This window comes from Nipponia nippon, unplaced genomic scaffold, assembly GCF_047370975.1.
Source record: "Nipponia nippon isolate SJK-2023a ecotype South Korea unplaced genomic scaffold, ASM4737097v1 scaffold_4, whole genome shotgun sequence".
Lineage (NCBI taxonomy): Eukaryota > Metazoa > Chordata > Aves > Pelecaniformes > Threskiornithidae > Nipponia > Nipponia nippon.
Window position 1 is genome coordinate 48,774,629 of NW_028262358.1, and position 27,814 is coordinate 48,802,442.

A 27,814-nucleotide genomic window follows, 5' to 3' on the forward strand; every position below is an offset into this window, starting at 1 on the left:
GGCTGCTCAGCTGTGTTTCCACTAACATGATGAGCTGCTCTCCAAGAGGTGATGATCCAGCCCTCCTTGGATTGCGTGATCTTACTATGTTGCTGTGTATCATAACAATATCGCAGAAAATACACTGAGATAAATAGTACTGTCAGTTGGGGCTTGGATATTTTTTTAAACAATTTTGTTACTATAAGCATAGAATAATAACCGTAGTTGAAAAAAAAAAAAAAGCACTATAGACATCCCATGCTGAACCTCTGTCACAGACTCTGCTAGTGATGTCTGTGGCTCCATCCCTGTGTAACACTTCATTAGTCATTTTGCTTGAGGAAGCAATGATCAGGAGATAATATGTAAAGAACCAGCTATCTGTGATACAATTCTGATTGCAGAAACCCCCCTTATTAAAAAAAAAATAAAAATTTAGAAATGCATATTAGCTAGATATCTGGTAAATATGCATATGTGTCTAGTTACCTAGCATTTCTTTTAAAGAAAACAGCAACAGAATGATTTTGTCTTGCTAACAGCTGAAATTCCTCCTGCAGCTTGTGTGATAGCTGTGACTTCGCACACCAAAAGAAGCAATCTGCTGCTCCTGCTAATCCTTTCAGCCCCTCCTGAGTATTTCTGGGGCTATGTAGCCTGAGTTCATCAATGTTAACATGGAATCAAATAAATATTTTTCAGAGAGTATTAAAAATGTTTTTTATAATAAAAGTCCTGTAATTCCTATCTTAGTCTGTTTTGAACGTGCTAGCAGATGGAAGGCTCTCCGCAGGCTGTGCTGGCAGCACACCATCTGCTTAGCTGGGCTACCATCTCTGTGCCTCTCTTGCCAATCTGGTGCTGAAGTGTGGCCTGAAAACACTTAGCTTTTGTCTCCCTTTTGTGGATGCTCTTCAGACTGTTTTGTTTGGATCTGTTCCTCTTGCACCTCTGTGATTCAGCTTTTCCTGCTGCATCTCTGCGGATCACAGATCTCTGTACTCTTGGTGTCTCATGCCCCCGCAGTGATGGCAGCCTTGACTTCCCAGTAGTTTTCAGGATATCCTTTCCCAGGACACAGTACTCCTTGGGTAGAGAAATGTAGTTTTGAGACTTTTCAAGCTAGTGTAGTCTATATAAAATTGAAAAATTATTACGTTGCTAGTCAAGCCATTTGCTTTTCTAACCTGATAAAGTGAAGAGTTGATAGCGGCAAAATCTGAAGTATAAATGCAAACAATTTGCTGTTTTATTTCTAAAATGTAAAAATATAAACTGAACTGGCATGTTATCTTATCCCACTGGTGGTATAAGAAAAACATCATAATGGATACTTGCTTGGAAGGAATGCTACTTTTTTAAAGGCATTTTGCCATGTCCTAAGAAAATCTTGAGAGATACATTATGTTTCTGTCTTAATCTACAAAATGGGACTCGAACATCAGTTTAATTTTCCAAGATGTCCATTAAACAGCATAAATACTCAAATGTATCAGCAAATTGAGTCATCCAGTTACACTCTTAGCATTGCATGTTTTCACTTCCCTGCTCCAGAGTAAAGCAGGGCAGCAGTAAAATTGCAACAAACTGCTGAGATATAGTTTCTGGCAAATATGACCTTGTGGGAATGCGTATTCATTAATCTGCCAAGACTATGACCCAGATCCCTGTTCCTCCTGTGTTGATTGGATTCACCTAATTACATCAGCTGTCACCTGATTTCTGGTGACATCACAGGTTCACCTCACCTAAGCCCTGTGCTTGAAGCAGGTAATTAAGATGAGCAGAAAAGAGCAGCAACTTGGAAAGACAAACTGGTGGAGACCATTCAGCTTCTATCTTCTTTCTTTCAGAATTAGTTTGGAAGGGAGACTGTTCAATGAATAGCACTCTGTAGTTTTTGCTTGGGCATGCTGGTTATAAAGAAAAGTTGTCTTAATGATTTTAGAAAGCCAACAAGAAAACAATATCCACCTTCCCCTATTCAAATGGTCTTTTATGTACATGGGCGTCCACTACCCTCAGGCCCCTTCCTAGGGCACCTGACTAGCTTTCCTCAGTACCACCAGATGTGGCATATATGAGTTTGGCGGTGGTCTCTGCTGTAGCTAGCTGGTCTAGAGATTGCACCCTGATGGCCTGGAGTCTTCCATCATGTGTATTCTTGTTGCTTTTCCCCAGGTGTGAGAAGAGTTGCACAGGGTCTGCCGGGGGAGGCTGCAGCCTCAGGAAATGAGAAAGCCTGTACTTACTTTCTCAGATGTTGCACTCAACAGATGTGTGCCAGGGGTTAGATTAGAAAATCTTCATTTTAGTCATGTGAAAAGGCAGCTTGCATCTTCAGAAGTAGTCAAGGGAGTTGTAATTTTGACCTTCATTCAAAGTCTATCATTCTCTTTTGCATGGTGTAGATAGGCTCCCAGAAAAGTTTCTTCCTTTCTGTGAAAAGTATGGAAAATGCTTCAAGCCTTCTACTCTGTTTCAGCCAGTCCTGGTCCTTTTCCTGCTCATCTGTGCTGGAGAAGAATAGCAACAGTGATTGTGAGCTGCTCTCTACCTTGCATTGACCCAGTGTGGGGGAAGCACGTGCCAGAGAATAAGGGGGCACCTAGAGAGCTCCGTTTCTTTCTGTGTCAGTTTAAGGGCAGGACAATCCAACAAGTTGGTATTTGCAGTGTGTGAATTTCTGTTTGCCTTTCTTAGATGTTTCCTTCCTTGCCCAGAAACAAGCAGCAATTTATAAATGAAGCTTAAACATTCCTATTGGAATAAAGCCTGTAGCCATAAATGCACATTTACTCCAGGAAAATTCTACCTGAAATAAATGATGGCTTGTTTATAATTTTGAAGTCTTGTATTGATCTAGGAGATTGATTGGTTTTCAGTTCCATAACTTTCCAGTTGGCATATTTTGTACTTAAATGAATAGTAGAAGCTTTAATTATTGGACTTGCTAGAGTTATCTATTCAAATTAACTTTTAGTGGAAAGATGCATAACTGAATAGCAAATTTCCAGTAGGAAAATATATGCTTTGATGGGGTAGAGGGGCTCTAAATAACCAAAGGTTTGCTGGTTTGAGGAGGGTTTTTTTGTGATCGTTTATTTTGAAGAAAGCTATTTTCCCTTGAAAACTGTCAAAAATTCTTTTCCCCCGCAACTTTGTAAACCTTAGTCAACTGTAGCTTGACTGTCTTTGTAACCTGCCTCTTCATGAATGCCTTAATATTTAGTTCTGAAAACTATGACTCTTGTTTTCATATGTCAATTTAGAGTGTAAATTCTTGAAAATCAGTTTTCCAGATAAACTCATGAAGAACTATTTAACATGTATTTAATCTGCACAGTGGATTTAGAAATTGATTTTGTGTATGTACATTAGGGGTAGAGGGATGATAGCGAAATGTATGTTTGTTTCAGCCCAGTGTACATCTAGATTACTAGCTGTGTGAGATCCATTTTGCACTATTTAAAATTATAAAGCAAACTTCAGAAAATATTTAATCTTTTTCAGTCTGAGAAAACAATCATTGTTCAGTGGCAAAAATTTTAAAAGTGCTCTTGTCAAAGTCACTTTTTGGCCCTCTAGAACCACATTTTTAAAGGTAAGTCTTAATTCTACTCTAAGTGCTACTACTTTCATAAATAACATATATCTAGCAGTGTGTTTACTGTATTAGCGCCTGTCTTCATTTACAGTTTCATGAATAAAGTAGTTGGCAGAGGGAGAGGTCTGTATTCGTAATGCAGGCACCACTTTTTCTTTTGTATTAAATATCAAGGCACAACGCTGTGTGTTTATTTCTAAGCTCCATAAATTGTTCTGGGACTCTGCCAGTCAATTGCAGTGCGTTGGACCAGTCAGCTCTCGTTACTCTCAGCTGGGTCGGCTGCTTCCATTAGTGCTTGTTCTAATGCATGCTGTGCAGTCATCGTGGGTCGCTATGGATAGGGCGATTGCTGTGAACCACTATATGACCCAGATAGAAAATTATTCTTCCCATTTCCCAAGCAGAAAATCTTCATTTTGACTGCAATGCACAGTGTCGTTCACAACCTGAGCCCTATAGACTGACTTTTATATTTTTTAATTGACTCAGTGTCAGAGGAAGTAAATACATGGAGAAATGACTTCATGCCATAACACACAATATGGAAGTCACTTGACACTCTCCAGACAGATTATTTTAAAATGCTTTTTCAGTATGTGTTTAATAGGACTTAAGAGTTATTTCCTTCATTATTTGATTTCTTTGAAGAAGACATCAGATTCCTTGAGGCAAATTTTGGTTTAAGCTATTACTTTCATCGTATTAGAAACAATAAGGAGTGGACAGGCCTAAAATTGTCAAATTGTAGCTTGTCCTCGAATTTCCTCTTGCTGTAAGGAGCTGGTTTGATTATGCCTCAGAATGAAATTTAAAGATGTCAGATGCTGTCTGTTAGCATCATGCTTTTTCCATTTTGACCAGCTAAAAAGATTTCATTAAAGGTCCTGGCTGTGTATTACATTCTAGTATAGTACATAGTGCATTTTAGTATAGGTCCTGGTTACGTGTTACACGATCTACTCTTGCTTTGTAGTCTTTGGCCCTATGTCTAATAACAGTGTAAGGTCAGCTGACCAGCACTGGGGCTGTGCTGAGTTTGCTGAGCAAGCTGAATGCTATACAATGGGAAGAAATGACCCAAAATAAGTAATGTCAAAAGCTCTAATTCCCTGGGACCTGTTACACGCTGTAGCTAGTCTTACCTCAAGTGAGGTTGTGGAGTCCCAAGGAGCCCAACATCTCTGTCCTGTAAAACATTCTTGGAGTTCTCCCAGATATGTAATAGGTGCTGTCTGAAGATTTCTTGTACAAGATATTAAGTCATATATATTTCCTGACCAAGCCAAATTCTGGAATAACAGTTTCTTTTCAGTAGAAACTTTTAGGTTTTGAAGTTAGAGGAGGGCATTATTCTCTTTAAGCTGCATTGAAGAGAAAAGGTGACAGTGAGCAAACAGAAGCAGTTTCTGCAGTTTCAGGTCCTACCTCCTGGTTTGCAGAGAGGGTCACTGCAGTCGTCATGAGCTCACGAGTGCTTCCAACCAGTGCTGACATCTGGGCAAACTTATTTTCACCTCTGACCATCGTTACTGTGTGGGGTAGCACAATCTCCTTCCTCCTTTTCCTCTTCATTCAGTGGCTCTACATTGCTGCCACTGCCAATTTAATCCACTGCTTCATTTCTCTGTCAAAATATCCAAGCTGCTGTACTTTTCATTAGCTGACTAGTACTAAAAGAGTATGACTGAGTTGGGGTACAAATAACAAATTTGAAGTTAGCATATTGTATACCACATGTTGATGGATGTTAATGAGCTCCCTGTTCTCTCAGCCATGTCACCTCTGATTCAGTCATTAAATGACAAGGCTCTGAATAATAAAATATATCTGGAGTACCAGCAATTTATTTCCTGCCATCAGAGAAGATTAATCTATATCAATCTTTGAAAGAAAATCAACTCGGATTAAATTTTGCTTTGGCCTTATATGGTACCAAATTACAGCATGTGTTGGTATTTTCAGGGTCAGGAGGGGCAGATGCTCCTTCCTGGAGCTGAGGGCTTGGAACAGAGCTTGTGTGGGACCGTGGCCATTGCGGTGCTTTCCCCTCATCCTGTGTATTTGCTGCTCCCTGCCCTCATAGCCCTTCAGAAGGGGGACTAGGCTGTGCGGCATTCTCTTTGATGAGGTCAAGGTGGTGCATATATGTCATGGTGATCATAGAATTGTTAAGGTTGGTAAGGACCTCTGAGATCAGAGTCTAACCTGTTAACCTAACTGCCTGGTCCACCTCTAAACCATGTCCTTAAGCACCACATCCACACATTTTCTGAATACTTCCAGGGACTGTGATTGTACCACTTCCCTGGGCAGTCTGTTCCAATGCCTAACCGCTCTCTCTGTGAAGCAATTTTTTCCTAATATCTAATCTAAATGTCCCCTGGCACAACTTGAGGCTATTTCCTCTTGTCCTATTGCTTGTTACTTGGGACAAGAGACCAACGTGAGCCTTTTTTCTCTGTTTCATGTGCTCTGGGTCTGTCTCTACTTCGACACAATATGCTGGAGTTTAGTGTCACCAAAAATGGCACCTGGAAGCAGAGTCTGGGGGGGTCTGTCAGGAACCTGGGCAGCTGTGAGCAGGGTTTAAAATAAGAGAAGCAACTTCCATGTCTTGGTACTCCTGCTGGGGTCTGGCCTTTACATGTCATCATCTGCAACTCAACAAGACAGGAGAGCATGTGCAGAGTCAAATGCAGACATTGTTCCACCAAACTCTTCCAGTCGCTGTTGACCTTGTGCCAAAGGCTTTGGTGAGGCCAAACCTTTCTGTGCTTTGCCTTAGCCCAAAACTCAGTGTTTCTGGACAGTCTGACCTCAGTGTAATTGTCACACAGCTGGTTAAAGAATTCTTTTTCTCTCTTTGGTTTGGTTTTGCCTGTAAGCCTGTTTGAATACAAAGTGCGGTATTAACAGCTCACATTAACACCATTTGTGACTAATATATAAGATGAAGATAAGAGTAAATGATCATGCATTCCCTACTCAAATTATAATACAAACTGTATTACATTATTTCCTTGTTCTAGGAGCTTTCATTACTATGAAACAATGATGATGTACTACTATGAATAAAACCTAGTAATATGAAAAATAAGTTATACTCATTTTATGTCACTTTAACTTGGATAGATACTGAGCACAATGTAGAACAGAGCCCAAAGTGACAAATCTTATTCAGTGGTGGGAATTTCATTTCACGTAATTTTTTCAAGGTCACAATATCTCTGTCATCTGGGGTTTAAAAAACAAAAAGGCAAGGGTCAGCTAGTAAAATCATAATGAATTCATACGTGCAGGTTTTTAAACATATGTTGGATGAATATATAAAGCAATTGTAGCGTCTGAGAGATGCTATCAGTCTTTACCAGTATTCATCATCTGAATAGGGGATATCTCTGAACTGTTGTGTTCAAAATCAAAATGCAGCCTTTGTGGTGTGCCTGCTTTAGATTTGAATCTATTGATCCATTGTACCCACACATCTCTTTACTATTTTAGATGTCTGTGATTAATCAATAACTTGGGTTTTGGCTCTGTTGTGTTTTTTTATAATTCCCCTTTCTTTGATATGATGAAACTTTTGAGAAGCACATTATGCAGTCTCGCAGTCCTCAGAGAGGATCCTCCATTAGATTTCTGAATAATTAGGGGAGATATTAAAATTAAGAAATTTCTCAAAGATAAATTCTTTTTTAAAGTTGTAACCCCCTTGCTGTTGGTATGAACTACTTGTTGCATTTCAAAACAGTATGTGCTCATATGCATACATACAAAATTATCTGGATTAAAGACACTGCATAGCATTTTCAAAAGCACAGATGGCATCTAAGCAGTTCAATCTTTTTTGGCCCAATGCAGGACCAAATGTTCTGTCACAGCTGTGGGAATTAATAATGTAGCAGGAAAACTGATCGAATGTTATAAATGGGTCACTTCTCATTTCTAGAAGTCAAGAAGAAAAGAGAAATGTCTTTGTCTAACTAAGTGTTGGGACTACATCTATTTGCATTGTGGCCCCTTTCGTTCCTTCTGGTGATATGGAGGAGGAGGTACAAGTCGATGCAAACTGTAGTTTTATCCACTTTTAGCTCTCTTTCTGCTGGCAGGGCAGGTCAAGGGAGGTTGTAGTTAAATGATAAAGATTCTATTAATTATAATGTTCTGCCCTATGTTATTTTAATGAGGAGAGTCTTCAGATGGGAGTGTGAATTTGCTCAGCTGTAGGTGATGTCATCTATTACCCTTCCTTAAAGAATAACCATGGCTAATACTTGTAAAGCAGCTTTGATTAGGGAAGGGGCTAAACTTGGGAGGTGCTAAAAAGCACTCTGTGATGGATGTGGCAAGTGAGTTTCATGAAGGCACCTACAGACCAACTTGCCTGAACATCACACAGCTCATTGCTTTTGCATGCAGATTTCTTCTGCATGAAAATTGAGGTGCAAGGGGAATAAGTGCAATTCAGGATTATCTCCTAAATCTGCAAGCAAGGAGGCACATAAATCTCTGAGATCTGATGATAGGGGACTGAGTACTAACCCTGTTTTGATTCTGAATGTCTCTATAATAGCATCAGCTGTCATTTCAGATGACATGCATATAGTTCTGCTATGTCATCTGCATACTGTTTTAGGGAATTAGAAATAAATTACAGCATTATGGGACTCAGTCCTGCAATGATTTATGTGGAACATTTTGCTGTCTTTCAAAAGTGTTACAAGGTCATCTGTACCATTCTGTAGGAACAAAATTTACATTTGTTTTCCTTACTAGGAAATTATTGCAGGAACAATAGCAAAGAGTATGATAAGAAAGATACTTAGTAACTAGTTCTCAGGTTTGGTTTCGAAGAAAGACAGGATAAAGTATTATATTCTGACATTCTGCATAAACATGTTCATTCTCCTCACTCTTTTTTAAATTTCTACGTTAATCTTTTTTTAAAAATTAAAATCTGCAGTTTCATTCTGGAGCAGAAATCAGTGGCACAAATTTTAATAACCCTGAAGTTACATGCCTGTACAGTTCATTCTTCCTCTCTCTGCAGCCCTTCCTATTCTTTGCTGTTCTCTTCTTCCCTCCCCGAGATGCCTGAAGCAAAGCAGGAGAATAAAATCAATAATGAAAATAAAAACTGCTGTGCTTTATCAGTGGCTGATACAAAATCTGCTCTCCTGAATGCTTCTCTAGCAGAAAGTCCAAGTGATTGAGCTGCTGGGTAGCTCCTGAAAGCTGTGGCACTGAGAAGAAATCAGTTTGACCTACGGAGTGGGTGCTAATCCTCATTGGGATTGGCAATCTAATAAAATTAGGCTGATAAATACTTGAGGATGGGTGAATTGCTTATTGATGTTGATGAGAAGTACGTAAATCACAGAGGCAAACCTTATGCTATTTGCTTTCTATGATGTGTTTTATTTTTTTTTATGGAAATGCATAAAACTGCAAGGAAGTTAGAGCCTTTGCACAGAGACCTGCTGGCTGTATTGGCTTCCAGGAAGACTCTTTTGCTTCTGAACACAAGCATAACTACCCTCCACCCCATACCTTTTCTGTCCCTGCAAACTCATGCCCTGTTTTCTGAGTTGGGAATATGTTAATCCCTTCCCTCATGGTCATTTGTCAAGGCTAAGTCCAGTGATTAACATATGTCAAACTTCTCTGGTTTATAGGGGAGAGGGTAAAATGTTCGAAATAGGAATTGTCATTCCAGTGGAGGGAATTTTTAGAGGAGACTGCTGTTGGCACAGAATTAGAGCATTACTTTAACTGAAAGTCTGATTTAATTTGAGAACAATGAAAACCTGAAACAGGATTCACATTGCTTTGACTCAGATTCTGGATATAGCAGGCCTTTTGAGATTGCAGGGGAAAGAGGTGTGTTGCGCATGGCTTTCCACATAGCGACAATATTAAAGTAACATAAATGTGTTGATCATTCAGAAACAAAACGAGTAATGTTACTGCTCCCCTGCTTCCCTTACTGCTATGCTGATTCCTGTTCAGTGAATGGCCCTCCACTGCACCACCCGATTTTGATTTCAAGTGGACTGTTCACAAAGTTATCTACTTAGCATAACTCTGCCTGGCTGGCAGTGTACTTGGAGTGCAGAATATAGAGCTAATTCTGCTTGTGAATTCTTTTGCTTCATTCAGCCTCACAGATTTCAGTACCATTCTGTTTTCTTTATAGTGCCAATTAGTGTTAGTGAAAAATGAAAGCAGCAACATTTAGGAATTTATCTTTGAAAAATTGTTGACATTATAGTAACACTTAACAGTATCACCTAAATAGCAAGTGTGGCAGCTGTATGCTGGTCTACTTAAGCTTTTCAGAGCAGGTGTGTAAAAACAAAAACAAAACACCAAAAGCGCACACATATTAATGAGTAAATATTCCTTTAATTATGTATTTACCAGTCATCTGGGTTGAAACTAAAAAGTAGCCTGCCTTTATTCTGGATGCTCTTTGATTCCCTCATTGTTTAATTTGGACATGTCTATTTTACACATTCAGCTGTTGCTGTTGGACCACATGTGGCTGTACATACTCATGTCTGCCATATCTATATCAATAGGCAGAAATTCCTGCTGAAGGAGGAGTCTTTAATATCATGGATCCTTTTAAATGAAACAGACTTTTGTGGAGACAATAGCAGTAAGGTCTTTCACATGACAGAGAATGAAGGCCCCACTGAAATCCATCTTTCCCTTTAGAAAAGCACAATTATGTATGTGGAAAGGAGGGTGCTGTTGGGTTGCAAAAAATTTGTGCTTATGAGGATAAAGTAATGAGTTGTTGTAGATGTGTGTCATGTTGTCTGTTGTTTTATGATTGCTGTGGGAAGACTCATTACAAAGTACGTGAGCAGCATCCTACCTAGACCTAGGAAAGCTTATGGAACAGATAATATGGATAAAAGCAGGATAGGGTTTCTCAAAAAGGACTTTTAAACAAAATGCTAATCAAAATAAGCTTTAAAATTAAGTGTTACTATTCTATCTTATTTTCCAGATGTGAGAGATACTATGTATAAATTAGAAAAAGCAAGACAAAAGCCTTTGACCTTTTTCAAACCTAAATCCTTCCGAGTGCTCAACCTTTAGGACCTGGATTATTAAGAAAGTTCCCTAGGAACTGTCATGAGCTGTATGCTGGGATGGCATGAGGCTGGCATGTAAGCTAGAGTGACACTGCACCTTCTCAGGTGAGGTGGAGGTCAGGTGTATGTGTGTGCTATATGAGGAAGTTGTTATATGCTAAAAAGACAAAAAAGTCCTGCAAAAAAATAATTCTTTCAGGAATTTATATTTGAGTCTCTTCAGCATGCCCTGACAAACCTGTGTGAGCTGACAGAAGTAGTAGCATAGGAAATCCTAAGTACTATATGGGACAATCGAAGTATTTATGTATAATGAGCCTCTTACGGCAGAGTTATTATTCTTCATTCTTCTTTGGCACACAAGGAGATTTGGGAGAAAAATTAACATTTTGGAACTTTGTCTCTACTTTAATCAAGATTTTCATAAACTTACAATGTGAAGGTGCTTATTGCTACTTATTTTCTAACATGCAAGCTTATTGCATCTAAAACAAATTGAGTGCTTTTGGAGGAAGGTTTGTAATGAAGCTGAATTGTCAGTTGCATTTTATATTAAAAACTTATTTGTGGAAGCATCTATTGGAAAAAATGCTTTTTAAAGGATAGTGCATAAAGACATAGCGATTTGTGTTTAGGGTTTTTCTTCTTGGCCATGTGAACTTTTCCCTGAAAAAGGAAAGTCTTCAGTTGAAAGTATAACAAAAACTTTTCTAATAAATGAAAAATACAGTGATGATTTTGCTGTTTATTGGGCATCAGGTGTGCATTAGGTGTGCTTGAAAGCTGAATATAGCTTACATTCAAACAAGCATGCTTTCATTATCTTAGACTTCCCTGAATTATAGTTAGTTGGCTGTACACTTGTGTTAAAGAGCGATTTACTTTAATTTGGCATCTGGGAAAACTCAGACCAATGAATAAGATAAAAAAGCATTTGAAAGCATAATCAACAGCTATTCTGGTGACTGAAAAAAAAGATAAGTTCATGCTGTTATATTTAACATCGTGTTATTAGACATACAATGAAGCCAGCTATATGAAATGCAAATTGTTGGGCCATGTAGTTTATTTAATAATCTGTTACTGTTTTCCTATATTTGAAATAATTAAAGGTTCTGATTTCTTTATTTGTGCTTTTCCACGTTGTCTTTGATTAGCTGTTTTATATTTTACAAAATGTTTTCGTTCCTCAAATTAAGATGCAGTTATTGATTTTTGCACTGTTATTTTTGTACTAGTCAAGCACCTAATATGTGCTTAATGCTTATATAGGGAACATGTGTCTTCTCCGAAGAGCTGACTGTAAAAAAAAAAAAAAAAAAAAAAAAAAAAAGTCCTGATCCTGAGAACACTGAATGATGCAGGTAGCTTTTTGCAGATGAGTAATCCCTTCCTGACCAAAAAACTGCTTGTGTATATTTTCCTCTATTGGATTAAATGGATATATGCTTGTATATACTTGCCATGAGTCCTAAATAAGAAGTAAAAAGGCTAAATATTTGTGTTTGTGTTATAGGTGCTCTCTTTTCTTTTTGCTTAATTTAAGCAAGTGATTTTTTTTTTTTTGAGCGTATTCTATCTACTGGATGCGGAGACTGAGAGGGATTTGGTTTGGGGGTTTCTTTGGTTTTGGTTGGTTTGGTTTTTGGTTGTTTTTTTGTTTGGTTTTTTTATCAATTACAGTATTACTGTTTTCCTAATAATTCACAATATTGAATCCTGCAAATCTGTTTAATGGCAAGAGATCTTAGGGAATTTTATGGTGAACTTTCAGAAGGTATAATGCTATTGTTGGATGCAGGTTGTCCTTCTTTGTTCCCACTTTTCAAAAAGAGAGGAAGAGGTGTTGTGTCATTGCCTGTATCAATTAGTAAATTAACAGCTTCTCATCAAATGTTTTGAATGCAGTGATTAACGTCACTTCATGTCATGTTTCAAAGCTTGGCAACCCCTGAGCTCAAATGTTTTGAAGCTTCCTAGGTTCACAGGTAAAGAGACATGGTGACAAAACGGGTAAAAGAGCTTGCTGTTGGTCCTAGTCTGTGTGTGTGTGTTCCAGCCTTGCTCTGGACCTCCACCCTGCATAAGCATGGTGCACCCACAGTGAATTGTGCAAGTGATTTGAGCTCCAGTGTGCACACACTGTACGTACGGATGTGTACATATTTACCACGGGGAATCCCAGACAGAAGCATGGTAGCCCCAGCCTTCCTGCTGTAAGTCCACACCGGGATCATCAGGGCCATGGAGCCACCGACAGCTAATGGCATTAGCCGTGTGGCTCCTCTGCGTGCTGCTGGCTGCACAAGCTGGCTTGTCTTGCCCATGGAAACCTCGGAACAGACCTTTGACAGCTCTAAAACAAAACACTATGTTCTTATCAGTGATCAGAGCAATTATTCTTAATTCAGTTTAAAGAGGGGACCTGGCTACAAGTAAAATATATGCTAAAAAAAGTGTGAAAGCTATAAAGCTAAAGGCAGTTCAAGGTATGGAGGCTTAGTGCCAGGTTAGGTCAACTTACTGTACCAGGTAAGGTCCTGTTTGGCATTGTAGCTAAGCCCACTTCATGGCCAGTTGTCCTGGAAGGGTGTAGACCTGCCTTCCTGCTCCTGCATGCTCCCATCATCTCCCTTTGCTCAGCTACTGAAGCTCATCCAACCCCTCAGGGTTCAGTTCAGGAGCTAAACCAGCAGAAAATTTGTGTATATGTGTTTCTTTGCTCCTTGGATCAATCTGCTGCAGGCTCTCTGGCAAAAGACAAGAGAAAGTCTTAAGGGAAAGGAAGAGGGAAGGTGGCAGAACATGGGAACCCCTCTATCAGTAGTAATGGGGTGTTATAATCTCAAACTGTACCACTGTAATGATCATGAACTAAAGCAGTGGATGCCTATCAAGTGAAGCAGATGGTGTTATGTGATGAGGCATGGAGTTGGAAGGGCATGACTGTGTATTTAAGATGGACCCAGTTCTGTTCTTAACTGTATCACAGACTTGCCGAGAGGTCTTGAGCAAACAGTTTTCTACCTCATTGCCTGTTTCTCTATTTAAAGTGGCAGTAATATTGCTTTCTCATTGACAGCTTCTCTTCAGGTGCTTAGATGTCCTCTGGTAGGCAATGTTATGAAAGCAAAACCGTAAAGTGCAGAACTCTAAATATGGAAAATTAGTAAAAGAGATGCTAATTGTCTGTAGTTCAGTGTTGCTTGGACCTACAGGCTTAAAAAAAGGAGCTTCCTTTTAATTAAAGTTAAAGCTTCATTACTCCTGAGTAGAGAAGAGCTCAATATGAAAATATTACTGCTACTCAGAACTACCGGAATCTATTGCAAGCCATCTGTGAATCATCTCTAATTAACAAGGTCCTCTATTACAGGGATGTCTGAACAATGACAGGCTATTCTGTGCAACCCTCTAAGCTAAAGTCTATTAGCTTTTCATTATCTCAATTATTTTTAATATTCTGGAAAAGCGGTTGGTGGGTTTTGCCTGCTAAAGAACTCCAAAAAGCAAAGTTGTCATTGGAAAATAAGGGCACAGAATTTGCCTCTGAACTCCCCGAGAAGGATATGCAGATTCCCTGAAACATATCAGCTCTGATTTCCATACGGAGTTTTTGTGCAATCTGCTTGTATGAGCTTTAGACCTATGGTTCATTTCCAGCCAAGATATCATCAAAAAATGTGCTAGGTTTGAGAGGCAAGTAAAAGCAACAAAGGTGGCCAAATCATCTGTGTTTAAGTTGAGAGCAAAGATTTGCAACATGCCAATGATTGAAAGACATTCAATGTGGCTTCATGATCTCCCTAAAAGACAAGTTACTGAGCCTGATAATAGGTGAGGGAGAAAAGAGAAATAAATATGTATTTTCCATGCCTAGAAATTGTAAATAGTAAATTTGAGCTGCTAATAGCAAGTTGTCTACATAGCTAGTGCATATTAGCTTCAGCAGCCGATGGTCTCAGGGCATTTGAAGAATTCAAACCCAGCTGGATATTAATTCAACTGTCGGTATTTAGTATATATGAAAATAACATATTGTGTGCCTGCTGATTTAGAGATAATACAGTGGAAAGGATACTTATGGAAGTGGTCATGAGGAATGCATTTCCCACTAAGCATAAAGGCTCTGACGTGGTTAGGCAATGACTCTTTGGTCATTGAAGGCTTAGGGCAGCTGCATACCCAGTGTGACCCATTTGGTAGCTGCTAGTGTCAGATATGTTGCTCTTGTATTTTCTAACCTGTATTTGCGAAATCTCCATTCTATAGTTCACAAGTATTTCTTCCTCTTTCCAGGGACGTGTAAATTTTTCAGATACCTTTTGTTCCTTTTTCCCTCCTTGTCTCTCTTGTTTGCTGGTATCTTCCCATGGCTACAGAAGATAAGTGAGGCTGGGAGGACAGTGAAGATGAGGCTGGTTGTGTTTTCACTGGAAAGGGGGGGAGGGGATGGGGGCAGGGCAGTATCATTAGCAGAAGTTATTAGCATTACTTCACTGAGATTTGAGAGACTAAGTGCCAGTAGTTTAGAAAAATTATTTTGGGCAATGAAAGTAATTAGAACAATGTTAATGTGGTACTGTAATTCAAAACAAAACGACATTTACAAACAGGAAAACTGAAATAGGAGCATTCCATAAATTTCATATTCTCCTGTTAACCAGTTTGACACATGTCATTTTGCTGATGGGAGGCCTGGTATGTGCTTAAAAATAGGAACAGAGAAACTGAGTGACACAGTGGCTGTATCTGCTCTGTGCACACCAGCAGTTGAAAAGGTTGGGTGTTTGGGAAGGGGTTGCAGGAGGATGAAGAAATCACACAGTAATGCCCCTGTAGTATGAGAAGTGCCTAATATCCCATGTATGTTATCTGAAAACATAATCACAGAGGAAATAAGAAAAGACTAGAGAAGAGTAATGCAAATGTCTAGAGGTGTGCCAGGATTTAGTTGAGATTGACATTATCCGACTTGAACAATAGCGTCTTCAAAATCACAACACACAAAACAACTATCTTACCAGGTCATTGGTACCATCACATAACTGTAGGAAAATTCTCATTAAAAGACACTAAATTCAGATCTAATCCAAGGAAACACAGTGAGCTTGCTGTCAGAAGAGGTTAACAGCAAGGGCTCATTGTGTTGAGAAATTACTGAGGGAAAGGCAACTTGTTTCAAAACTATTTTCAAGTTGTATAACCAAAACAAAGGTAACCCCATATTATCCCTCAGGATACATATGAATGCACACAACTTTCAAGAATATGTGCCATCATGTCCAGTGGCTATTATGTAAGTGGCTAGGTGAATTGCGTCTTGTTGTCTTTTTTCTGTTTTTAAACATTAAATATTGGTTAATAACAGATACTTCTTACTGAGTTGTAAGGAACTTTAATCTGATCAGTACAAGAAATCCCATGTATCCTTGAAGACTACTTTAAAGAATGCAGGTAGTGTTTCCACAATTTACTGCTTATCATGAATATTGCTTATTTCTGGTTCAGGGGGAATTGCTTTTTTTTTTTTTTTTTTTCTCCTGTTTTGATACAGCAAAGTTGCATGGAGAAAGCAATGTTGCTATTGCTAGTAGTCAGTGTATGTTTCGATTCTGATGCTGAGGTACTTGGAGATAAGAAAGATTTGGGCTGCCTCACTTCTACAAGAATCAAGCAATCTGGTGAAAAGCACATAGTCAAATGAAAGTAATAGATTCAACTAGTTAAATGCCTTTGTAAAATACATGGGCTTGTATACTTTTAAATGAAAAATGCTGAAGTAATTTAAATCTTTACTAAGATGGCCAGGTTGTAGAGTACATTGTTTACAAGAAGTTGAGGGAGCTGGGTTTGCATACTTTGGTAAAGATGATGTTAAGGGATGATGTAAGAGCAATCTGCATCTATGTGAAGGATGGTCAGAAGATGAAGGTGCCAAACTCTTGTTGGTAACACCAGGCAAAACAGTTCTGGTCAGTGGCTACAAGTGCCAGCAAGGGAGGCTCAGACTGGAGATCAGAAAAACTTCATCTAGAAGGTAGAGTAGCATGGGCCTAGGTCACCCAGCAAGACTGTGGAGACTTCATCTGCGGATGTTCAAGACTTGACCTGATGTAGTGCTGACGATGGTCCTGCTTTGGGCAAGAGACTGGGCTAGGGACCTGCAGAGGTCCCTTTCCATTCACATTTATGTGCTTTCTATTATATTCTGCTATGATGAAATAATTCAAAATATTGCATGGTAGGAAAGAATGTGTAAGCCATTTAAGAAATGTTCTCAGAGTTTTTCTGAAACTTCACAGGAAATCTTGAGAATGTCTTTTTTTTTTTTTTGTCTGCCAAGTTGTGCATATTTTTCAGAAATACTGAGTTTTAACCATCTCCAAATGAGTGTGCTCTACTGAGCCACAGGCTTTAAAACTTCAAAGTTTTAAAAGTGATTTAAGAACTGTACATTTATCTAAGAAATACTATATGGTAGTATTTATCCTATGATTGCTTAGTTTCATTCTTTTTCAAATAAAAATCCTCAAGAAGTATCCAAACAAAACTCAAATCCAAGGTTAGGATAAAATTCAGATTATGCATTAGTGGTCAGGGAGGGAAATTTCTCACAGCGATGTTGAAGTTGTCACCAAAACAAGCATTAAGACATTCCAAGTTAATGGTATGCTTAAAAGAAATGCTTATTTATCAAGGGAAGAAATATACTGTTAGGACATATGACTAAGGTGAATTTTGACTATTGGTGATTCCAAGAGGCAGAAAAATATGAAAAAGCCCATTAAAAACAAAATTCTTAATGCTTCATAAAATTCACAACCTAATAGAAGAATTCAGTTGTACAGGAAAGGTCAAAATGCTCCACTGGTGTGGTGATACAACTAACTAATGACTTCAGGGCAGGATTATAAAGTGGGTTCCTGTCCTGAGGGAGCCATGAAGGAAGAAAAGGGAGATGGTTTATCTGCTGTAATTCTTGCCTTCTGAATTTATTTGTGAGAGCCCCCCATTTTTTTCTTTTTTTTTTTCTTCTCCCCAAAATCGATTTCTTCTCTGTTCCTTGAAATCCTTCCCTTTCTAACCCATTCTCTGGAGGATCCACAGCTAGATAAAATTAGTTTAATGCTCTGTGGTTAGGGCAAGTGACTCTGCAGCCCCACAGAACAAGAACTAGCATTATCAAGCAACCTCTTTTTTCTTAATGTGCTTTTCAAATTGGCAGCATAACAAACTTTTTGTCCTCCACTACTTCTTATCTCCCATGTGTCTGAGAAAGTAGGTTATTGTTTGGAACTCTCTGATAAAGGGAATTGAGAGAGAGAAGCATGTGAAAGGTCTATAGACAAAGTTTGACAAGTGCTTGATTTGCTTTTATTCTGTCAATCCTTTTTCCAAAAGTTGGCTTCATCCTCCTACCTGTTGTTTTCTATTGCTTGATATTTTTGCCCATTGAATGACCATTAAAAAAGCAGATGTGTATTCACACTGTGTACTTAAAGTAGCCTGAGAAATAAACATCCTTGGTCCCAAGTCAGGTCAGCGCATGAAGTAATTCATAGCAAGAAATGTTGTTTTAGAGTTGTAAAAAGTCATCGTAGGTTCAGCAGAACACCTCCCAGCCTGCAAGAAGCAAAGGAAGGAGCCTTAGGTCCAGTTACAAGCTAGATGTATGCCATTAACATAGCAAATAATTAACAACACTTTGGTTATAGTAGTATTTTTAGCTCCAAACGTGTTAAAGATTAAGTAAATCCCAAAATCTTAAGACTGTCTTTTAAAAATGATACTATTAAAAAAGTTATATTTTGTGTGAGTTTAAATACATTTCAGCCTTTACTGTGTATGGCATGCAATCTTCAGTCTTTGCCACCCTTCTTCCCCCCCCCCCAACTGAAAGAATATAAGTGTTGTGAAATGAAAGGGAATACAATATGCACTGCCCAGAGGAATATCTTTGGCATCAGAAATGCATTGCTGTGAGAGGTCCCAAAGGAGTGATCTTGAGATTGTTCTGGTTTAATATTTTTATTAATAGCTTCAAAACTGAAGCTAAGAAAAAGGTGAAATTTACTGATAGCATAAAATTAGGAAGTGCCAACAATAGAGAGAACTGCATCATTGCATAAGAAAAGTGGTTGATGCTTGTTTCTGTAGTATTAAAAGTAGAATGAAAATAGTAAATCACTGGGCCAAATCAGATACTGAAGAAAGGAATTTGTCTCACTCTAGCTGCTTAAAGTTAGGCATCTAATCAAAGATAATTGTCTAGGCTCCTTTTGCAGTCAATGTAAAGGCATTCCAGAAGATAAATAATCCCTCTTACCCTGTGCAGCTCAGAGGATCCAAAGAGGAGATCTGAGAGCTTTCTGTCTCTCTCCATTGAGTACACAACAGGTGTAGAAATCCCAGTTAGAGTACACCACTGAACAAGACTGGTTTTGTCTCCTGCTCAGTTACAGGGCAACAGTGAACCACAAATCTGAAATAGTCATGGAAAAATTGAGGAAAACCCTGAAGTACTTCTTGTGATGAACTTCTAATTAATGTTACTACTGAGGCTCTGGTAAAACCTATTCTGTTCATGGCATTTACAAGGAAGATGAATATAGACGTAAATAAGTCTAGGACAGGGCTGCCTATTGGGACAAAAGCATGGAGAGATGGTTGAGTGAGGAGAGGCTAAAAGAGATCACTCTCATTTAGCACAGCAAAATCAAGACTGGGAGGAGATATGATTAACCTTTAAAAAACAAAATCTGCTTATAGGTAGGGAAAAGAAATATTTAAAGGTGCTGGCATAGGAGCAAACGATTTTAAGTTGGCTATCGTGCATCTAGGCTAGGCACTAGAGTGAATAGGAAGGTGAGTTTCTAGACAGCCTCCCAAGGGGAGTAGCAAGTACTGGAAACTTAACTGTATGATGACTTTGTGATGGCATTAAACCAAGTTTAGAAGAGTTCGAACAATTTATGTGTTGATTGGCTGCCTGTGGTTACATTCATGTTGCATTTGATAGTGGTTCTCAAATTCACTGAGCAATATGCATCAAACACATCCAAACTTCAGAGCTCAGGTTGTGCCATTTGCATTCACACGGATATCTCAGACCTGTAGCACCTAACCTGTACTCAAGTTCTGCATGTGCTAGTATAAATGCTAGTTACATACAGAAGTTTCTAAGAGGTGTGTGTGTTTGTGGGTACAGTTATACAGATGTAACAGAACATGGAATAGCCTGACAGGGAAAGTATTAGCAGCCACAAAAGATTAGATCAGACAAATGCCAAAAAATATTATTCAGAAAATCAATTAGTGTGGTGCCAGTTAACACCCCTGTAACTTGCAGTCTTAGTTCTGCACTAGACGCCCAGTGGTTGAGCTTCTGCACTAAAAGGGAGCTCAGTCAATTCTAGTAGGGTTCTTGGCTTTCCCAGTGGGTGGACTTGGCACCTCTGAGTCCATTAAACAGCAGTGTAGCCTCCTGAATTTCTGCAGCGCAGCTATAGCTTACTCTCTCTCACCCTTAGGGATCTTCTTCCTTTTAAAGAAGCTGAGAATCTTTTATAGATTCAACTTTTTGGAAAGCGTATAATGGCAATGCATGATTCCAGTTTCTGTATGTTTTTAGCCAATTCACTTCTGCTAGTTTTATAATAGAGAAAAATACTTTAGGACATTTTAAAATGCTCTTTCTATACCAGAGCTGTTATCTTAACCTTCGCTATGATCTAAAGGGTAGTTTGATGTGGCCTGCTCAGTGATTCCAGTGCTGCTGGGCCAGGCAGCAGCAGCATGCCGCTTTCGTATCTCGGAAGCGGGCAGTTTATGTTGGCATAACCCATCCTTGCTAATGGAGGAGGCAGAGCCACTGTGCAAGCACACGTTCTTGCCCCCACCACAGGAAAAAGTACAGATATTTGTATAGTGAATCAGATCAGGGAACTGAACTGGTTTAAAATTAACATTTTGGGGGTGTTTTTTTGCCCAATTTTAACTTGGACCAATTGTTCATTTTGGTTCATTCTGTGGCTGCGTGAATACTTGTGCCAACAGAGAGGAAGGAGGAAATGGTGGCCTGGAGATGGCAGAGTTGAGGCCACAAGTGATGGCTTATGCCAGGACTAATGATACCCCTCTTATAAGCCAAGATCTTTTTGTCTAAAGTGCAACAAACTTCCACGCAGCCTTCAAACCCACCACTAGCCCTGTGAGAAGCAGGTGGCATTAGCTCCACTCCTCCTTCCCTTGAAGAACTTGTTCCTGCTTTCCAGCATCTCTTACAGCTGCACCTATCTTGCAGCAGGTCAACTGGGCCAGGGTGAGCAGCTGTATTTTCTTCTTCAGTGAAATGTGATGTTTCTCATGTATTGCCATGACTCCAGAAGCCAAGAGATTTTAAAGTCAGATGTGCTAGGAGATGCCCAATAATACTGCAAAAAAATCAGTCATCCTGCTGAAAAGATTTCTCTCTGTCTTTCTGTTACCAGCCTAAGTGTTGCTACATGACCGGTATAGCCACCTGAATGTCCTTTTCTGATTCCTTTTCTCTCATATTTCTTCTTGTATGTTTTTGGACTTGGTAAATTCCAGAGATGTGCCATAAAATAGTCCCTAAAAATAAAGTACCAGAAAGCAATCCTTCTTACTTCAAGCTAAACGTTTTTGTTTTGTTTTTAATTATTTCAGCTTTCTTGGTTTAAGACAAGAGAGATGAAGGTAAGAAGCGAGTCACATGTTTGAAAAGAAGATCTGAGGAATAGGAAGTGAGAAAGGAGATGAGAAGAAAACTAGGGAGGGAAGGAAGAGAGAAAAGAAGATATTGTAGATGTTAAGAACACAGTAAAATCACAGTGATAAATAAAGCAGTTTTGAGTCCCTAAGATGTACAGCTGCAGGCTCTGCTGTGCCTTTTGAAATGCTCCTTGATGGCCTTGCTTGTGTCCTTTTTCTAGGCAGCCCAACCAGAGCAAGCTGCCCTTGAAAAGCTCTTTGGAAGATGTAAAAAGTCTCTATTGTCTGTAATGGAAGGAGAGGGAACCTTGTTACAAGCTTGTGTAGTAATTGCATTATTTGTTCCTCATATCTGAGGTATACATCTGTTTTCTCCTTTGGGAGCTGAAGCAAAAGAGCAATCTTAGTCTTTGCCAGTCTCCTAATGGGTAGATGTTCTGTCCCATATCACTGTGTGATAAGATTGCATATCAGACACCAGAGGAGGTGTCTGAATACAAAACCAGATCCCAGTAATGTATTGGGACAAAGGTGTCACATTTCAGTGAATGTATAATGTGTGAATTGCGCACTATACACAGCATTCTTTATGAATTTGAGATGGCTGTTTTGTGATGTTAACATAAGTTTACTGTTCAGAGAGAGGCAGTCCCTACAGGAGTTTTCATTGGTTCAAACATCAGATTGCTGGTGAAGTAACAAATTTGATTTGTGTTTTGTGTTAAAGCGTGTTTCATTTTGTTTGAATACCAGTCACTGTATTTAGGCAGACAGTTTCACTTAAGAGTTTTATAACATTTTGGCCACAAGTGTGTATTGTGCTACACAGCGTACTAAGGAGGACAGCAGAAGTTCTGTAGGATTTTAATCGATGTATCTAAGGTTATGAATAAGCATTTGAACTTCTATTAAATGGTATGGCTTACTTTATTGTACAATTAATTCTACATTTTAATCTCCAGTTGATAAAAAACGAGACGAAACAAACTACCAATTTGGCATTGCATATATGGGAAATAGATTCTTGTTTCATATGTGTTTGTGTTACACATAGTCACTGTTGCTTATTTCTATCTATACTTCATGTTGAATTATAGGGTTATTTCAGGATTTGAAAGGATATACTAAATTTACTGAAAGATGTCAAAGCTTTAATTGACTTAATATGATGAGTTGGCATTTCTTTGTCCACTAGGTTGTCATTAGGTTAATCAAACATTTGGATGTTGTATATTCTACACATGCTCTTTACAACTAAATTCACAGACTTGTTGGATGAGTAGGAAGACACATACAAGATGTTGAAATTTTTTCCAGATATTTTTTGAAGCATCAGTCAAGAAGACTCATCTCCAGTGTGGCAGAAAGAGCATCATGTACTTCCTGCTGCCTGGTGGCTTAGGTGAGAGAAGTGGCACTACAGTTAAGAGGAGGTGACACTTTATGTAGCTGAATTCAAATAAGGAAAAGATCATCTAACATATTGAAAATATGCAAATTATAGTGGGCTCCAGCCCTGTAACAGCAATCACTCCTAAACCATAGGAGACATTTCATATGGCTTGTCTTTCTTGTCTTTACCTAAATGCTTTCACTGAACTGTGACACCTGTCTCTGGACCCACATAGTCCCTGTGGTAAGTGAAGCCCTGTTGGTCATCCCTGTGTCTTTGGGACAGCTATTGGATGGAGGCTGCTTTGCTTTGATCCCAAGTGAGCTGCCTACGCATACACAACAGTCGAGCACTGCTGTGAGGTTATACACGTGGGAACCAGGGCATGTGGATGTTTTCAAAGTAGCTCTAAAAACTCAGGTTTTATTGCTTCATGATGCCATCAAATCTTAGAGTAGATGCTAGCATAGTAATTTTGCTCGTAGGATTCCCACATACTTCTCAGTTTCTGGTGTTATGAAATCCTGATGCAAATTTCTTTAGCTTTACTATATAAAGTGGATGGAAGACGAGTTTAATACTGGCTTCAGTTTGTTGGCAGTAAAATGGGACATTGGGTTATACTGTTCTAGGCGAATTAAGAAATCATTATGTGGTTTTATAAATATCAGATGGAACGTAACTAACTTTTTTGGAGGTTAAAATGATTTTGCATTACTCTTTTCAGTTTTGCACTTCCAATGTAGCTGTATTAGAGACAGAAAGAGAGCGTGTATCACAACACTTCAGACCTCTTTTTTTTTTTCCTCTGCCTGTTTCTTCAGCTTCTATTTCAAAAATAGGCAGGAAGAGCTCTGCCAGTAATCAGGAGTTTAGTACTGTTATTACAGTAATTTAAAGCAGTCCTTCAAAATTTGTCCAAAAAGAAATAAAACAAGTCCAACAAAGAAGGAAGCCAATGCTCAAGATTTCAAGAGTGACTACTAATTTTTTATTTTATGAATCTCACTTTTGTGGTGTCTAAACATGGGGTAGGTGTTCATACAACCTTCAGCCTGATTTTCAGCGAGTGTTAGGTGTGCAATATATTTTGCAACTATCCCATGTGTTATTTGCTCTGCTAGATGGAATGCTTACCAAGGTAAATTTGCATGTCTCATCGGTTTGTTCTTTTTTGACATTACTCATAGTTAATCTGTTTCTGTAAACAAAACTAGCAAATATATGCCAGGCTTAAACTGAAATTTTGGCTATGAGCACATAATAATCATCATTGTGTTTACTCTGAGAGAGCTCTCATGCAGTGGTGGAGTGCTCCAGCCCCGTTTTGTAAAAGGAGATTTGAAACAGAGATGTGACTAAAGTGCAGTGTAGGCGCAAACCTTTAGGGTCCTGAGTTTACACATTCGCTTGTCAAAATCAGGAACCTCACCCCATTCTAATAGAGGTTTAGGACATGGCTGGGTTTTGTACATGCCCTGGAGCTAGACATAGCCAGAGAGTTTAAGGTTCTTGAAGGTCACACAAAATAGTCTCAGATACAGGGGGATATTAATTCAGGTCACTCAGCTCAACTAAATATGATGCTTTTTGTTTACCTGGTTTGCTTTTGTACCTTGGTGTGTAGTTTTGTTAGCTAATAGAAGGGAAAAATTTTACCTAAAATTGATATGTTCCTGAATAAAAGTTCACAAGCTGTATTCTACACTTGTCTCTCTCGGGATTTCAAGGGCAAACAGTGGTCTGGCTTCTCTGCTTAGTGCAGTGTCAGTTTAGTCTGTTGATAATTATTAAAAGTAAAAACGAGGGTTTTAGTAAATGTTCGATGTGTTATTTCTCCTGTTAGGTGTATATCTTTCAGAGCCTACCAAGATAAATTTGCCTATTAGCAGATGTCTAATGAATGCATTCCTTTCTAGTATTGTTCATGGCTAGTCTGAATAAACAGTAAACATATGCTGTGCATAATGAAATTCTTCCATCCAATTCTTTACTGTATAATGTTCACTCAATGTGGATGTTCATAAATATTCATGTGATAAGACTGTTCATACTTCAGTTACCAAGTAGCGTCCTTCTTTCCAGAAAAATTCTAGTCCATTATAGGAGAACAGTATGATTTTCTGCTTATTATCCAAAGGTAAGAAAGCAGAATTCTATCTTCAGTGAACTCTTTCAACCGTGTTGGAGCAGAAGCTTATATAATATAAAGGAGATTGGGCTTTTGGGTTCTTTGCCTTATACTTATGTTTAAACCACCAAAATCCAGCAAGACCAGTATACAGTATCAGCCAAGAAAGTAAAACTCTTAGTGACATCAATAAAAAGAAAAAAAACAAAACTGAAGCTGACACTTTCTGGCCTGTTTTCAATGCAAATTGCTAGACGACCTGATGTCCGTCCTAGAAGTAGTCCACAGCCAACTGACATGTATGTGGCCAGTGACGCTGTTGCACATTCATGTGAATCTATAAGTAGCAAAGCACATATGGGAGCAGTCAATGTAGCAGGTGTGACACTTGCCAATCTGATGCTCAAGCACTAACACAAGATGCTTTTGTGAGAGTTAAGATGTCTGTCATCTGCTGAAAACTCAATCAAATCTTATCATGTTGTCCTGGAACTATTATTTCTGCAGCAGCCCCAGTTCCTCCTGCACAAATAAGAACAAGCCATACGTCCTTATAGTGCTCCTCATTTGATATCTCTGGAAGTAATGCTACTCTGTCATCACGTGACTAGTGGGTGTTTAGGAGGGTTGAGGAAGTAGATTTTTAGGCAACTGCGGGAAGGAGACCTCATCTGCACCCGCATGACACATACAGAGATGGTTCTCCCTCTCAGTGCCACTAAGTAATTTTTTTAATCTCATCTGCTGAAGTAGTCTACTAGAGAGAAAAGTACAGAAGACTTTCCATCTAAGCTAATTGGTTAGATGCAAAATATTGGTTTCAAATCTACCAAGAACCTATTTTGATGCCCAGTTTTAAGAACATCTGAAGGCGTAGAATGGAGTTCACTAATCAGAATATCACCATATTGAGCAAAACTGGTCTTTTCAAAGTAAGTAATTCTCTCCTGTGATTGCTGCACTTGTATGTGTACTTGTCACCTTTCATATAATTGCCAATGTGTTGGACAATGCTTTTAACAATTGTGGAATTAAAGATACATGGGTATAAGAGGTCCTCTGTCTTTGCCCAGGCTCCCAAGGCCTTGAGACTACAAGTACAAGATCAAACAGGTACTGTAGGTCTGTTACGTTGCTCCTTGGAGCAGAGGAGACTGTGGCCGAGGAGTCTGCATCTTGCCAGTTCGTCGGACACAGTTAGACAAGTTGTATGATTTTGCTTTCTTCTTCCTTCTGAGCAGTGATTTTAATTTGAAAAATGTCAGAAGGGTCCTGCACCTCCATTGGAACTTCTCATAGTTGACTTATGGAAAAGGTTGAAAATTACTGAAGCTTGTGATATACCAATAGGAGGAGGAGGTGAAAGAAGAAAGAATAAGCACTTTATTTCCTGCCTATTCCCTTATATCCCCAACATTGGTGATCACTTATCACTGGTTGGAAGCATGTTTGAGATGGCAAGCTGCTGCATGTATTCCACAGTGCTGGCAGGGCAGCATATCCTTTTTTTGAGAGAGAGAAAACTCCAGTCAAGTAAGTGGTGTGCTAAACTGGACAAGGTATTTAACTAGGTACAGCAGCTGGCAAGGCTGGGACCCACATTGGTACACTGATCTAATGAGATCAAAGCCCAGGCATTTCTTTGAGCAAAGCACCTCTTTTTTTTTTTTTTTTTTTTTTTTTTAAGAAACATTAATAAGAAAAATAACCACTTATTTTTCACGTTGTAGGTTGATCTGACAGTTGTATGTTTACAAATATAACGGTGAATATTCCAATTTGATTTATTTTCTTGCTTGCACCTTTTTATTAGTCATTGGGAAAACTGGATATTGTCTGACTAGCTGAAAGTTTGAGTTAATATTTTTGAAGATTCTTCTCCTTTGTTTTTCTGAAGCAAAGTTAAGTTCCATGTCTTGAAGCGTACCATCTGAATGTAACCGTAGTAGAACTTGTTCTTCAGGTATCTATCCCTATGCTTTAGTTTTGCGTGCTTATGTATTTTGTTTTGTTTCTTTTCTGTTTTCCTACATTTTTGCAACTCGGTTGCTTTTGCTTTTTACAGTTGGGAGATACACTCTGTAATATCTCTATTGCTCTGCTCCCCAATAGTTGAAGTGCAATGTCCTGGCACAGGTGGTTGGTTATTCTTCTGTATTTAATCCACCTGGTTGAAAGGGGAGTAAGAAAGCAAGGAGATCATGCCTATTTCCATGCCTGTGTCTTGGCAGGGATGTAAGAAGAGACTTACCTCCTAGCCTGGGCATGCTGTTTGTGTTACAGTCTAACCTTAGCATCAAAGGCGCTAACTTTTGCTCTGATGTTCACAATAAATTGCCAATACATTGTAACTGATTTTTTTTCTTTTGTGGTAAAGAACAAAATTCTGAATGTAATAAATGTACATGACAGGTATTAAGTCGTAGCCCATGTCATCATCTTGGAAGCTTATTACAGAGCAGGTACATTTAATGATGACTGTGTGTCCTTGTGTGTTAAATTACTATGTGCATAATGGGATGGGAAGGCTGTGATAAATCTACTCCTGTAAGTAGTAACAGCCTGTCATATACTACTTCTTACATAGAGCAGAATAGTACCCTGTGTATTCAAAGCTGGGAAATTACTATCATCTCTGCATAAACAAACATGTCTGTGTCCAGGTGGGACTTTGTTGTATCTGTGATGGGAAGGGTTCAGGGAGTTACCCTGAACTTGTCTGAATCCTATTTAAAGCTCAAGTGGTTTACAAAGGTAAGAATGCATGTGGCTGCCAAAAGCCTTTGTCAGCATGAAGCCTAGCCTAACTCATGTCAGGACAACTCTTTGTCAAACACAGGGCAGGGTACAGGAAG

The 27,814-nt window shown here is 38.8% G+C and overlaps 1 protein-coding gene across 3 annotated transcripts in view; it reads left to right on the top strand.

Moving 5' to 3' along the window:
- RPS6KA2 (ribosomal protein S6 kinase A2) overlaps positions 1 to 27,814 on the top strand; it is a 313,952-nt gene that overhangs the window by 108,358 nt on the left and 177,780 nt on the right. The gene's annotated exons all lie outside the window — the stretch shown is intronic.